This window comes from Balaenoptera musculus, chromosome 5, assembly GCF_009873245.2.
Source record: "Balaenoptera musculus isolate JJ_BM4_2016_0621 chromosome 5, mBalMus1.pri.v3, whole genome shotgun sequence".
In the NCBI taxonomy this organism is placed as follows: Eukaryota; Metazoa; Chordata; class Mammalia; order Artiodactyla; family Balaenopteridae; genus Balaenoptera; species Balaenoptera musculus.
In genome coordinates, this window is record NC_045789.1 from 114,048,831 (window position 1) to 114,061,061 (window position 12,231).

At 36.5% G+C, this 12,231-nt stretch overlaps 1 protein-coding gene across 1 annotated transcript in view; it reads right to left on the reverse strand.

The window, feature by feature from the left end:
- Positions 1-7,139: 7,139 nt before the first annotated feature.
- Positions 7,140-12,231, reverse strand: part of ARSJ (arylsulfatase family member J) — a 74,430-nt gene continuing 69,338 nt past the window's right edge. Inside the window, exon 4 of the transcript XR_005020106.1 lies at positions 7,140-7,221. The gene's annotated coding sequence lies outside the window, so the exon portion shown is untranslated. The remainder of the gene's footprint in view (positions 7,222-12,231) is intronic.

Genomic DNA, 12,231 nt, shown 5'->3' on the forward strand with positions numbered 1-12,231 from the left:
GTGTCTTTTCAAGCCCTTCGTCCACTGGTGTTGAGGCAGGGAGGAAGAGTCAAAATGTGTAAATACGCAACTGCCTGTGGATAATTGACTGACATTTACTTTGTTAGCTGAAACTGCTCTCCCATCACTTAAACTAATCCTCCACGGGTGGATTGCTCTTCACTTTCTGTCACTTGCAGCTACTTCTCTGTGGTAGGCATCTAAGTGCTGGTTTTCTAATGGGCAGATATTTGCTAGTTCTTTGAAGGGCTCTAAGGGACTCTTACCCTTTGTAGTCTGGCTTGGGAAAGTCAGCTGATGCTTAACCAACTATTATCCCTCATTTCTGCCAAGGGAAGTTTGCTTCATTACCTCTTGTGGTTGGGGATTCCTATCCTAGTTTGTAGGTCTCTTAGGGAGTGCTAGTAAAATAACTCAATGTCTAACCTACACTCACAGTGACTGTGGGAAACAAAGATATCCTTTGCACACCACACAGTGGGAGTACAGGCTGTGCCCCCTTGTGGTTCTCTCCTCATTATGTCTCTTGCCCTTCTCTTCTCTCATCAGCAGCTTTAAATCTAGGATACCAAATGCTCTGCTGGTTCAGTAGCTTAGTAGCTCATAGTTTTTTGATTTTAGAATTTGACATTACTTGACATTAGAATGTGGATTTGGGCACTAATTCTGGGAAAATAGGAAGATATGCTTGCATTACTCGATGTTAGACTGTGGACCCTAAGGCATTAATCCTGGGACAGTAAGAAAGTTTTCAACTGGTGCTCTGCCAACACCATGTTATAACAACATATCATCAAAGACAGAAATTGTCTTTTGCATAAATATTATGCAAACATCATTGAAGATCATTGAATTCTCTGCACTACATTAGAAATTAATGTTTGTAGTGATACAAGTTTTAAAATAGGGGCAACTGTGGTTTTTGGTGATAACAGCAAACTATAAATAGCATTAGAAATACACAATGAAGGTAAAGTATGTGCAGGTAAATATGGATAAGAAAGCATTGTGGTTTTCAGAATTGTCCAGAATGAATAGTATATACAGCTACTCAACCTGAGAACTTTCAGGGTACTAATTTCCTTTATAAATTCAATTTCATACTTCTGAGACTTATTCTGACTCCTAAACTACATAACACTTTGAAACTCATTTTCTATTCTCATTTCTATTCCCTCTATTCTTAGTCAGATTAGTACAGTAATAATAAAAAAGTTGGGTGACTATGCAAAATGTTTTAATCTAGTCTTTCTACAAGTTAGTATAAGAAAAAGGCAAGTTCTTTCTACCCAGAATATTCGGCCAAGGTATAATTAAATGAAAAGTTGAGCCAAGGCCCTGCCTTCTCATCTGATGGTCAAAGATCAGTTGAGTTTGTTTTTATTTAATATTTATTTCTTTATAAATTCTTACTGATTTTATACTAACAGTTATTTTCAGACTTTTGTCCTTCAAGAAAAACTCAAATCCCTGTCACGTCTAGCCTCTTTCAAAGCCATTATATTTCTTTAGGGAAAAAAACAATTTAAGAAATCCTAACTTAAAGGTATGACAATAGGCTTATCCATTGATACGCTTCTTAATAATTAAAAAGCAAAGAGTAGTTGTAATGAATGAAGATTGATTCTGATGTAATGCTCAGCATATGTCTATGAATGAATTTAGCACACTTGTAGTTGATGTAATTAGGAGAAATGACAGCTCTTAGAAACACAGCTAAGGCTTATGAACTGACTCTTTTCTGATGCAACACCTTGAGCTCTCTAGGGAGACTTGATCACAAACATCTGCATCATATGAATGGCAGCTGGCTGAATGAAATTTGGCAATAATTGGTCTGTCCCTAATGTTTCCTTATACAGTTAAAATAAAGAGCAATACTTTTCATAAATCCACAAAGCCACACTCTGGAAAAAAAAGAAATAATTTTTAAAAAATTTCATTTTATGGAAGAAATATATCTTCAAGATATATTCTCAGAACTTCATTTTGGAAATATCTGTTACCTTATAATGATTCAAAACAAACATAAATGAAATGGTTCCCTCATTTACTATTTTTAAAAGGTAATTAACTGGTTAAGATGCATAAGAAAGAATATGTCCTCTGACCTCCTTCCCAAGCCACCTATTTAAAAATCTTATGATTTATAGAAAAGAACTAACCTTAATTAAAGTTCCTTAAGTTGCATTCTTCAGTTTTGAATATATGAGAGGAAAAGGCAGAATATTTTATTGGCAAGAACTATTGTTTCTGATTGTCCCTTCTTTTTGAGAAAACTCTACTGCTGCGAATGATTTGTTTCAATATGCTAAGAAAAATTGCTGTTATGAAGTTTCACTTTTGTAAGCTATTTTTGCCCTCTTAACATTTTCATCATTTTGAATAAGCTAAAATATTATATTTCATTACGTTATTTGTGAACATACTTTTCTCTTCCAATATTCAATATGCGTTAATGATGCAAGCAGACACTTCTTGGGTCCTCTGGTGTCACTCTTCCTGCCTCTTATAATCACATGGAATAGTCTAATGTATAATCTAATGTCAACATTATGGCTTCTGATATTCTTTTTCTCTAAAATATTCCAGAACTTCTTGAAATATAGATGACTCTACCTCATAAGATTGGAAAAATAAGAATGGGTTTGACATATCTTAATGTTATCAAAAACAAGGATGCTTTCAGAAATATCTGAGGTAGTACGAAAAAAGGCAAAGAGGGTGGTTTGTGAGAGGTCTTCCCATGCCCAGGATATCAAATTTAACATCAAAAACATCAAAAATCAAAAGGGAAAAAAATGATTACAGTTGATTTGACCATGTTAAGTATGTTAAAGAAGACACGATTCTGTGATGAAACTAAAACAGCACAAGTTAAAAAGTGGTTGTAATGCTCATATAGGGTTCCACTGATTCTATAAAAATGCAATATATTAACCTCAATTATTTGAGACATACACTGAAGTTTTGATCAAATATAAGTTTTTAAATTACAGAAGTTGATCCCTCTTTACTTTTTTAATGGAGATAAAAATTCTGAGACAGACATATGTAAAAGATGGGAAAACTTTCTCACTTTCAAGGTGGGGAAATGTATTTGAGTTAGTCGGTAAAAACAAAATGTCAGCAAATCAAAGGAAAAGAGTATAGATCAACAAGACCCTGTAAAAAACAGGAAAAATAATAAGCGGGAAACTACAGAACGCTTGCATTTTAATAACACAAAAGTGAGGCCAACCAAGAATACAGAAGGAATTTGACCAGGTAGCATCTGTTTTAAGGAAACAAATTGTGCATTTAGGTTGCCCTGGCAGCAGGTGTGTCTTCTTATGCCAAGACATTATAATGAGAAAATCACATGAACTTAAAGTGAATTACAAATAGAGGTGGCCCTATCTCCCTTGGAAATAGGTTTGGAAAAAGAGTTTGGAACAGGTGTACGCCATCAGCTAAAGATGAAATCATGAGAGGGAAAATTTGAATGATGTCCCAGGGGGAGAAGTTGAGCCTGTATGCTCACAAGCTTCTGAGTGTGGCACAAACCTGTTGTTTTTTCCTACTGATTTCAGTTGAAGTCAGGGAAAATAAATAATGTACACACCTATTCACATCATAAGAATCATTGCTGGGAAGGAACCTTGGACTGGGAAACTGTGGAAGGTCATTTTTCTGGTTGTCTGTGTAAGGTGGTTTTGGACCCAAACTACTGTAGCAGTCTGGGCTCTGGGCGACACTCCTGGCTCTAATGAACACATGGAGTCTGGATGTGTCTCTCGTATATAATGATTCCACTTTTGTTAGATTTCTATCAATAACAGAAACACAGTGTTTTTTGAGTCTACCACATTCCACTGAAGGCAGCACTAGTACTAGAAAGTTCTTGCTTATATTGAACTAACACTTGCCTCTCAGTAATTTCAGTCTGTTAGTCCTAGGTTTGCTTTAGAGAGTCACCTATGCAGTTTTAAAAACATTTTAATCTAGTCATGAGCTCTAATGAGTGAGTTTAAGCTAATGCCTCTTTTTAAAAAAATTAATTAATTTAAAAAAATTAATTAATTAATTTTTTTTGGCTGTGTTTGGTCTTCATTGCTGCGTGCGGGCTGTCTCTAGTTTCAGCGAGTGGGGGCTACTCTTCACTGTGGTGAGCGGGCTTCTCGTTGCGGTGGCTTCTCTTGTTGTGGAGCATGGGCTCTAGGCACGCGAGCTTCAGTACTTGTGGTTCACCGGCTCTAGAGCGCAGGCTCAGTAGTTGTGGTGCAGGGGCTTAGTTGCTCCGCGGCATGTGGGATCTTCCCCACCGGGGCTCGAATCTGTGTCCCCTGCATCGGCAGGCGGATTCTTAACCACTGCGCCACCAGGGAAGTCCCGATAACGCCTCTTAAAATGTGCTTAACAATGATATGCCTCCTAGTAATGTACTTCTGTTATTAACCATAATAAATAAGAAGAATATACTTCTCTTATTTACAATAATGATAATAATATTATGATTTGTTATTATGTACACATCACTTTATATTTTATAAACAAATAGGAACAGCAACATTCCCTGCGTGTGGGTCTCTCCAGGCTGTAGGATAAGTGTGATGTACTGAAAGGAGAAGAGTGGTTGAACTCATCATTTGACTGATTTCAGACTTTTTATTGTTTAATGTTCTGTTAACTACCTACAGCTAAAGGATGAGATGAGACTCAGATGAGACTCCTGAGGGATTTGTCAAGCTCAAGGAAATTAGTGACATCTATTTTTAAACATTATGATCTGTGAAAAATCAGTTTTGCCTTTTACTGTCTTACTTTGATTTAGTCCAAACTTCTCTTTTTGTAGGAAATTAAGGCCCTGTACGAATGGTTGGTCTACGAGAACACAGCTTTCCTACAAAGTTCTCATGTTTTTCATCTTGCAAAACCCCCCAAAAACCAAAAAATTAAAGAACTGGATCTGAGTAATAATTTTTTTGTGTTTTTTCTCTGTAGAGGACATACACCAGCAATGTGAAGCTTCTAGCTACCTATTTTTCTTCCACTTATGTATCAAGATTGGTTTTCTCATTCAGAGAAGGCAGTAAAATAAATAAAATGAAGTTACCAACGTTTTTATGAAATAAGCATTTCCTCTCTTTTCACACACAATTATAGGAAGTTCATTTAGTAACACTGGTTAAATGTTTGATTCCTGGAGAATTTCTAAGATGACACATATTGTGAATGTGAGGTGAGAACAGGTGAATGGTTTTAGCATGGCAAATTCGGTCATATTGCTCATTATTTATAAGATACACTCAATCTTAAAGGATACTTCAAGGTTTTAAAATAGTAAGACTATCAGTAGTACATTTTGTAAGATAAAGAGATATTAGAACATTTGAACAATAGTTGAAATCTATTTGTTCAAGTTCCTTCACTCCTTGAAATTGAGATAATAGACTTTGGAAGTCAGATTTCAGAAATTTACATTTTGCATGTAAATAGTATACAAAATACTTTTTTAGTATAAGAGGAAAGGCAAGTAGTGATCGGGAAAATTTTCAAGGATTTACTTAGCAGTATTTCACAAGCATGTACGGCATCAGAATCAGCTGATGAAATGTCTCAGCTCAAAGGCATCTTACAAAGATATTTTAAAGACGTCAAAAGAGAAAGATGTTATAAAGCACAAATAAATTAAGAAGTAAATTAGCGTTAATAACAAATTATAAGGAAATTAGAATATTTCCATATTGACCCAAAATTTAAGAATTTTAAAGGAAACAAAATAATTCATGGTGGAAAAAATAGTCAAATGATGTTTAGAGGGAAAAGGAGGACTACAATGTATTAATAATCTGAAGTTTATTGAAACCGTAACTGTTTTTAATAGGAAGGTTTAGGTGAAATTTAGAGGTAGAACTAGGTAATTCATAAAATAACTATGGTTTCTTTAAATTTATCAGTCAATTTAAGACAGTTTAGAATAATTCAAAATATATTCTACTGAAATTATCCCATAACACATCCTATTAGGTAATTTGACAAATGCGTCATGCTGGAAGTTAGTAGGATATAATTTAATAAACTACTTCTTGCTGGAAAGAATTAATGCAGTTTAATAGAAAATGGTGATTCATCTTTTTGTTCATAAGTACTTAAATCTTACATTGATTTTACTTACAAAAATGATCATAAATATAAAAATATTGACAATTCAGACAAACAAATATTTAACAAGTCATAATCTATAAAGCAGAGACTTGCTATTATGCAGGGTAATAATGTGAATCCACTTAAAACTAGTTAATATCCTGTTAGTATAAGCCTTTTTCCACTAGAAAATATAACAAGACAAATTTTTGAGCTGCAAATACATTTCCTCATTTAATGGCCAGTAATAGCTATAATTAGTTCTGGAACCATAATTCAAGCAAACATTATACGATTATATGATTATAATTAAATATACAAATATATACACAAAGATATTTGTAAATCTGGCAATAGTAAATAAAGTTATCTTTTTTGAATATCATTACTACCTTTGACTGTTGGTAAAAATACAAATTTCAATCAGTAGTCTTTGTCACTCTTAGATTAGGTTGGAACATAAGTAGCAATTTGGAATAGCATATGCTAACGTGAAAGTTTGCTCAAAGACTTTTTTAAAGATAGGTGCACAGAACTAACATAAGTTAATATTAAATTTCAGCAAGTGGGTTTGTTTAGATTTTAGAGATATTAAATACAATATATTTATTGAAAAATGGGGAAGGAAAGGTAAGCATGAGAAAGGGAAAAGAGCCAAAGAGGAGTGGGAGATAGACAAATAGGCAGAAGAAAGCGTGGCAGTGGTGGAGTGGGGCAGGGCAGAGAAGCAGAAGGATAGTCACTGCTAAGATGAGAATGACAGAGAGAGATTTGAGGGGAATTCTCATTTTCTTAGTAGAGTGTCATATAATCAGAAAGCCATACACGCATATACGCATGCCTTTTTACTTCAGTTTATATTTATTAGCAATTTTGGTTAGAATTAAGTTTTAATTGTGATTATTAGACATGAATCAATTGTGAATGAAATGTATATACAGATTTAATTGCACTTACCATTCAATATATCATTCACATTGCCTCAGTTTCATGATTTAATTTTAAAGGACGTAGATTTAAATAATTAAAAATTAGTTACATACCGCTTCAGCCAGTTGAAAGAAACCTGATGGCATGACACCTGGTGGCAGTCATCTGTAACATGTAATTGGAGAGATGTTTATTTCGGTTCCACTAATTTCCACATGCTAGTTAACATGGTAGAAAAATGATTAAAATATCGAGTGATGGGCTTCCCTGGTGGCGCAGTGGTTGAGAATCTGCCTGCCAATGCAGGGGACATGAGTTCGAGCCCTGGTCTGGGAGGATCCCACATGTCGTGGAGCAACTAGGACCGTGAGCCACAACTACTGAGCCTGTGCGACAGGAACCTGTGCTCCGCAACAAGAGAGGCCGCGATAGTGAGAGGCCCGCGCACCGCGATGAAGAGTGGCCCCCGCTTGCCACAACTAGAGAAAGCCCTCGCACAGAAACGAAGACCCAACACAGCCAAAAATAAATAAATAAATAAATAAATAAAAATTTAAAATAATACATACACTTTATAAAAAACAAAAATGAGGGATTACATTAGGCCTTTTTTGTTCTGTGTTGAATGTTAATTAAATACTACAGTGTGCAAGACACTTTACTAGGTATGTAATGGTTTTATTACTGGTTTTGGGTAAATATCTGGGAGTGGAATTGCTGTGTCATAGGGTAAGCACATAGTAGACATTCGTACTGTCAACCAAAATAAAATAACGCAGGAGGCTGCAGATAAGAAAAGAGTTTATTTGGGGTCTTAATGAAACCATATACAACACCCTATGTCCCCATCTTTTGAAATAAAAGGCTTTTCATTTAGTCTCTCAGGTTTTCCCTGAGTCTCAAAAGCTGGTTCAAGAGTTAATGATCAAATGGAACAAGATACAAAGCCCAGAGATAAACCCACGCATCTATGGTCAACTAATCTATGACAAAGGAGGCAAAGATATACAATGGAGAAAAGACAGTCTCTTCAGTAAGTGGTGCTGGGAAAACTGGACAGCTACATGTAAAAGAATGAAATTAGAACACTCCCTAACACCATACACAAAAATAAACTCAAAATGGATTCGAGACCTAAATGTAAGACCGAACACTATAAAACTCTTAGAGGAAAACATAGGAAGAACACTCTTTGACAAAAATCACAGCAAGATCTTTTTTGATCCAACTCCTAGAGTAATGGAATTAAAAACAAAAAATAAATAAATGGGACCTAATGAAACTTCAAAGCTTTTGCACAGCAAAGGAAACCATAAACAAGACGAAAAGACAACCCTCAGAATGGGAGAATATATTTGCAAACGAATCAACGGACAAAGGATTAATCTCGAAAATATATAAACAGCTCATGCAGCTCAATATTAAAGAAACAAACAACCCAATCCAAAAATGGGCAGAAGACCTAAATAGACATTTCTCCAAAGAAGACATACAGATGGCCAAGAAGCACATGAAAAGCTGCTCAACATCACTAATTATTAGAGAAATGCAAATCAAAACTACAATGAGGTATCACCTCACACCAGTTAGAATGGGCATCATCAGAAAATCTACAAACAACAAATGCTGGAGAGGGTGTGGAGAAAAGGGAACCCTCTTGCACTGTTGGTGGGAATGTAAATTGATACAGCCACTATGGAGAACAGTATGGAGGTTCCTTAAAAAACTAAAAATAGAGCTACCATATGACCCAGCAATCCCCCTACTAGGCATATACCCAGAGAAAACCATAATTCAAAAAGACACATGCACCCCAATGTTCATTGCAGCACTATTTACAGTAGTCAGGTCATGGAAGCAACCTAAATGCCCATCGACAGACGAATGGATAAAGAAGTTGTGGTACATACATACAATGGAGTATTACTCAGCCATAAAAAGGAACGAAATTGAGTCATTTGTTGAGACATGGATGGATCTAGAGACTGTCTTACAGAGTGAAGTAAGTCAGAAAGAGAAAAACAAATATCGTATATTAACGCATATATGTGGAACCTAGAAAAATGGTACAGATGAACCAGTTTGCAGGGCAGAAGTTGAGACCCAGGTGTAGAGAAAAAACGTACGGACACCAAGAGGGGAAAACCACGGTGGGGTGGGGATGGTGGTGTGCTGAATTGGGTGATTGGGATTGACATGTATACACTGATGTGTATAAAATTGATGAGTAATAAGAACCTGCAGTAGAGACAAACAAACAAGCAAACAAAAACGACTAATACTAAACTTTCTTTGGGTTATTTGTATGGAAATATGTTAATATAAATGTTTCAGACATTACATGAAATTTCTAAAAATCTTATATGTTCTGGTATAATGTTATAAGTCATAATTCTAGTTATTACTTTAAAATGTATATCTCAGAAATAAAAAAAAATAAAGAGTTAATGATCAGCAAATGTGAAGATGCAGAAACAAAGAATAGCTGTTGAGCTGGGAAACTGGTAACAATTTAGACGATAAATCAGCCACATAGCAGAGTCACTGAACTCCCAGTTCCCTCAGAGATATAAAGGTCTGACACACATTCCAAAGTTGTTTTTACAGGAACTAGACCCCTACCAGATGAAAATTGCTGACCAAAAGCATGTAGACCCCAGACCAGTTGAAACCAGAAGATTGATGATGCTGGAAACTTCACCTTGATGTCAACCAGTCCTGGAATTGAGCACAAGCTAATCAGGCACCTGCAGCCCTCTCCCAAACACTGCCTTTGAAAACCCTTCCCCGGAAGCCACTGGGGAGTTCGGGTCTTTTGAGCCTGAGCTGCGCATTTTCCTTGCTTGGTGCCCTGCAAATAAACATTACTTTCCTTCACCACAACCCGGTGTCAGTATATTGGCTTTGCTGCGCTTAAGACCCAAGTCCAGACTCAGTAACATTACGAATTGCGGTTCTGGAGACACAGATTCTGGTAACCCTGAAGGAGGGAAACTGGTGCAGTCACTATACTCAGTAATGACAATGACAATGACAATGACTCTGATCTCTGTTCTGGAAGCTTCATGGTTGCTTTTGGGATAACAATGAAGAAATATAGAGAGTAAAAATGTATCAATTTTGCTGACAAAGATGGGTTCCTGTTTGAAACATGGTTTGCTGAGAGAGACAAAGGAGATCCTCACAGGCTGACAGGATTTGAGAGAAGTCCACAGAAACCAGTAGCAGACATGTTGAAAGGACTGAGACATTTGTTGGCTGAGGACTGGGAGGTAGGATTGGAACGAGCAGTCTAAATGGTGCTTTTGGTTTTGGCTTTCTATTCCAGGCAAGGGAAGAAAGGGTCCAGGCATTCCCGAAATTGGGCTGTGGGTGGTAGAGAATGTTAGAAGTCTCTGTTGCTCTCTCCTCTATGCTACATGAGAAAGAGCAGGAATTCCCAAAGGTAAGAAACAATACAGAGAAAGCATTAATTAGATCCCCAAACTGAAGCAAGTCTTTGGGCTTTGCAGTTGTTGAGCTGTTTGAACCTGAAAGGAGATATAGCTCACTTATTCATGCAGAAACACTTTATCTGCTTCCCCCAATGGCCCACGCCCCTTCTACCTTGATCTTGACTGACTTAAGTTTAGGGGTAGTGCTCAGGGCTTCTTGTCACCAGCAGATGGGGGTAGCTCTACACACCCATCCCTTTATGCCAGGGAATTTCAGGAGGGGAGGGATTTAAATGTTAATAATCTGTTGGACACAGGTGTCTATGTGCCTAGTTCTGGGGCAGGAAGGGGTGTGGGACTCAGTGATGGACAATAAAGGAACAAAGAATGTAAAATGTGAAGCCATGGTTCTATGTGAGAGAACATAAAGAAACAGTCCAGTCACAGCCCAGGTGCTGGGAAGTACACAGGCATGGAGTCAAAGAAAAAAAGAAGGGAAGAACCTCTCTACTTATCCTCCTCACCTACACTGTCACTGCAGCCACTTCTCCCAGTAGGGAGATAATAGCTTACCCTGGCATCTGTGACTGTAATCTTTGAAATGCTAAGTTAACTCTTAGGGCTTTGAGCAAAACTTGAAGAAAAGAAAAACAAGTTTAATAAAAAGACTGTATTTTTTATTTTTACATATGCATGGGCACCTTCACTGGAAAATGAAGACCCAAAGAAGCAATCAGAGCTGGATGCTTATGTCCTGGGTTGGACAAGGGATAGTAAACTGTGAGGATGTGACAAGGCAAAGGGGTTTGGGCTAGGGCAGTGAATTGTGGAAAAGTGACTAGAAAGATGAAGGTTAGTTTAACAAGTTCTTTTGTACAGATTTCTCTCAGCTTTGACTTCCCATCTCTGGTGATAAGAATGTCTTCTTTCCTCCTGATACAGAGAGGGCACCTTTCACCTGGGATTTTTATCTCCTCCTTTCAGGAAGAAAAAGGAAGGTCAAAGTGTCCTGCTTGATCTGCTATTTTTAAGGTGCCTTTAACTCACTCAAAATAACCAATATTCCAAGGGGGCATATTTTGGGATGACATGCTCTGAACCCCTACATTTTGTTGCTGTTAAGTCTGAATGTGTAGTAGGAATTATGTGGTGTTATATGCTTATAATTCCCTACCTTCTTGATGCTAGAGACGGTTGATTATTCCAATCAGGGAAAACTTAAAAGAGAGAAATGTTAGTGGGACATGTATTAGAGACAGAATGAGTCTCCATGACTGATGAGTTATGCTATCACTTTTGTTGAAAAGGAGCCTCTGGAAGTTCTGGTGATGGTGACATGAGAAGATACAGTTTCAGATTATTAAGTAAAATCAAGGTTTTATTTTTTCAACCTTTGTTATGAAAATATTCTTTCTCACAGTTGTTTAGAATTGAGATGTTCAGTCGAAAGTAATCCCCAGTCATTCACCACTCTTAAGGCTGAAGAAACCTTAATTATTAAAGTATTGTTTCCAGAGCATTAATATGTCATATTAAAAATTGTTTTTGGATATTTATTCTGAAAGATAAATTTTACTTTTATTTGATTCATTAGATAAGATGCCCTCCATTTATAATTAACAGCTAAAGAATTTCTGCAGAGAATGAATACACAGACATTTTAATGAGCATATGTTATTTTCTTGGACCTCTTAAGTTGGTGGGATTGATTTTATCCAAAATTGTATAACTCAATTGACAA